Below are 3,390 nucleotides of genomic sequence, written 5' to 3'. Positions count from 1 at the left end.
CTCCACCACCCTTTGGGGGTGTTTCCCACTTTGATCTCGGGGTTTCCAGTCCATATTCTGCACAGATGTTTCTGTACACTATGCCTGCCACTTGGTTATGTCGTTCCGTGTACGCTTTTCCTGCCAGTATCTTGCACCCTGCTGTTATGTGCTGGACTGTCTCAGGGGCCTCCTTGCACAACCTACACCTTGGGTCTTGTCTGGTGTGGTAGATCTGGGCCTCTATTGCTCTGGTGTTTAGGGCCTGTTCCTGGGCGGCCAGGATGAGGGCCTCTGTGCTGTCTTGAGTCCAGCTTTTTCCAGCCATTGGTAGGATTTACTGATATCAGCCACTTGGGTTATTTGCTGGTGGTACATCCCATGTAGGGGCTTGTCCTCCCATGATGGTATCTCTGGCACCTCAACCTCCGTTCCCTGTTGTCTGAGACATTCACTGAGCACATTGTCTGTTGAGGCTTTGTCCCTGATGTATTTATGGATCTTAGTTGTTTCGTCCTGGACAGTGGTTCTCACACTCACTAGTCCTCTGCCTCCTTCCTTGCGGCTCGTGTACAGTCTCAGGGTGCTGGATTTGGATGGAACCCTCCATGCATGGTTAGTAGCTTTCTAGTCTTAATATCTGTGGCTTTTATCTCCTCCTTTGGCCAGCTAATTATTCCAGCAGGGTATCTGATTACTGGCAGGCATAGCTGTTTATCGCACGGATTTTGTTCTTGCCATTGAGCTGGCTTCTCAGGACTTGCCTTATTCGTTGGAGGTATTTAGCTGTGGCTCCTTTCCTTGTGGTCTCATCGAGGTTGCCATTTGCTTGTGGTATACCTAGGTACTTGTAACTGTTCTCTATGTCTGCTATCGTTCTTTCTGGGAGTGAGACCCCTTCTATGCGGATGACCTTCCCACTTTTTGTGACGAGCCGACCACACTTCTCTAGTCCGAATGACATCCCAATGTCCGTGCTGTAGATCCTGGTGGTGTGGATCAGTGAGTCGATGTCTCGCTCACTCTTGGCATACAGCTTGATGTCATCCATGTAGAGGAGGTGACTGATGTTGGCCCCATTTTTGAGTCTGTATCCGTAGCCAGTCTTGTTGATAATTTGGCTGAGGGGGTTCAGGCCTATGCAGAACAGTAGCGGGGACAGAGCATCTCCTTGGTATATGCCACATTTGATGGACACTTGTGCAAGTGGCTTGCAGTTGGTTTCAAGGGTGGTTTTCCACAGCCTCATCGAGTTTGCAATGAAGGCTCTTAGAGTCCTGTTCATGTTATACATCTCTAGGCATTCAATGATCCAAGTATGCGGCATTGAGTCATAGGCCGTCTTGTAATCAATCCAAGCCATGCACAGGTTGGTGTGTCGGGTTTTGCAGTCTCGGGCAACTGTGTGTTCTACGAGGAGTTGGTGTTTGGCTCCTCTGCTATTTACAGACACCCTTCTGTGCCGTGCTCATGAGCTTCCAGGTTGTGGAGAGGCAGGTTATTTATATATATATATATATATATATATATATATATATATATATATATATATATATATATATTATATATATATATATATATATATATATATATATATATATATTTTTTTTTTTTTTTTTTTTTTTTTTTAAGTTGCTGGGAGTTCTTCAACCATCACAACACCTTCTGGAGTTCATTTCTTCAAACATTTTTGATTTCTGTTCAAACAAAAGCAGTAAACTGCATAAGAAAAGAGCACCATACAGCTCAGTAAACTATACAGCGTTTGCTAGTTTGATCCATGAGACCCATTGGAAGTTTATGCAAACTGTTTCATTCACACTATGTGAAAATAAAACCTTTATAATTTGTTATAAGGCTGAAAATTACCATGACTCAAATTTGCTTCTGGCTTTACATGCTCCGTATGAGAAAATGTTTCTGCTGAAACCAAGAAAAATTCTCCACTAACCTTCACCGCAGTCTATCTCCCATCTTCACATTTCCTTGTAGACTTTAACCCACGTCCAAATAATGCCTCTTTGTGAATCACAAGCACAGCAAATAGCAAGGTCTTCACTTCACTGGATGTATGCAGACATTCGTTGAGAAAAGACAAAGGCAGATAATTTAATACACTCAAGAGGGATACAACAAGAGGGGCATTTAAGAATAGAGCAAAGTTGACAGCTCTCAAGAACAGAACCTGAAGTCATAACAGTCCAAGAGCAAGCAGGAGTAAATTCTTCATGGTATGCTGGTGTGAGGTGTTACAAAACCTGCTGGTTGTCCATGAGGGCCAAGATAGAATGGAGACAAGATATTTTTTACTGAGAGAGATTGTGTATCCACAGGCCGTTTGAGCTGGATGAATTCATTAAAGGAAGCGCAGTCTCTCCCAGCTGCCATCTCTCCCCCTGCAGCCAGACTCCGATCAATGGCAGGAATACATCCAAAACAACATTTAGCACAAGACCTCGGAAGCAGGGGTGCGTTTAAGACTTCTCTGTGTGCGCATATCTCCCCTGGATGAGAGAAGTGTTTCGAAATATGTGCTTGAAGTAGAGCAGGGCAGGTATAGGGGCAATGTGTTTATATCACAACCAAGGAGATTGACAAGATATCCTTTTTCATTTTTTGTTGTGTGGGGAGTGTATATCCATGAACATTTACTTTCATCCGTGGATCCCTAAATATAATTCTTACAAGATTACCACAAATTCATTCATGTGCAAGCAGCTAACATTATCTTAACCATCATAACCGTAGAAGTTACTGTAATAAAATGGTTATGGTAAAGCAGAGACCCATGAAATACCAGGAACAAGTAGATTATTTGAGTATCCTTAAACTGCTATGGATAAATAAAATTATGGAGCAGTTTGCAATACATAAGGAAAATATGCTTTTTCATTTTTCAGCAATTCTGAGTTGCTGAAAAAGTTTTAATAACACCATATTCATTGAATTTTTATATGTTATATGAAATATTAATTTGTAAATGTCTATTATGGTTTCAAGCAAGCCAAATATCTCTGGTACCATCTAGTGGATGAAGGTAAAGGTGGCTTTTCCCATAAAATGTAAAATGGCTGGATTGGTGGCTTGAGAGAAATGTTTGATTTTATAAGGGCAGACAAAAAGGTGAAACATGTTTAAGGTGTATTTCCTTAAACATCAGCAATTAAATCAAGATAAAACAGATTTATTAGATACAAATATTGTATATATCTTATTTTATGTGAGTTTTAAAATCAACATTACTTTTTAAAAATGTATTGCAAATACATGCATCATAAGGGTTAAGCTGTTGATTTATTAATTGAATACAAAATTTTGAAGCTAACATCAAAGGCAGACATTTATTTTAAGTGACTCAAAATATCTTCTTTTAATAATGTAGTTTTGTTTTTCAAAAAAAAAATAATAACA

Source organism: Poeciliopsis prolifica, unplaced genomic scaffold (genome assembly GCF_027474105.1).
Source record: "Poeciliopsis prolifica strain line A6 unplaced genomic scaffold, Auburn_PproV2 SCAFFOLD007, whole genome shotgun sequence".
NCBI lineage: Eukaryota > Metazoa > Chordata > Actinopteri > Cyprinodontiformes > Poeciliidae > Poeciliopsis > Poeciliopsis prolifica.
This window is presented reverse-complemented; position numbering follows the sequence as displayed.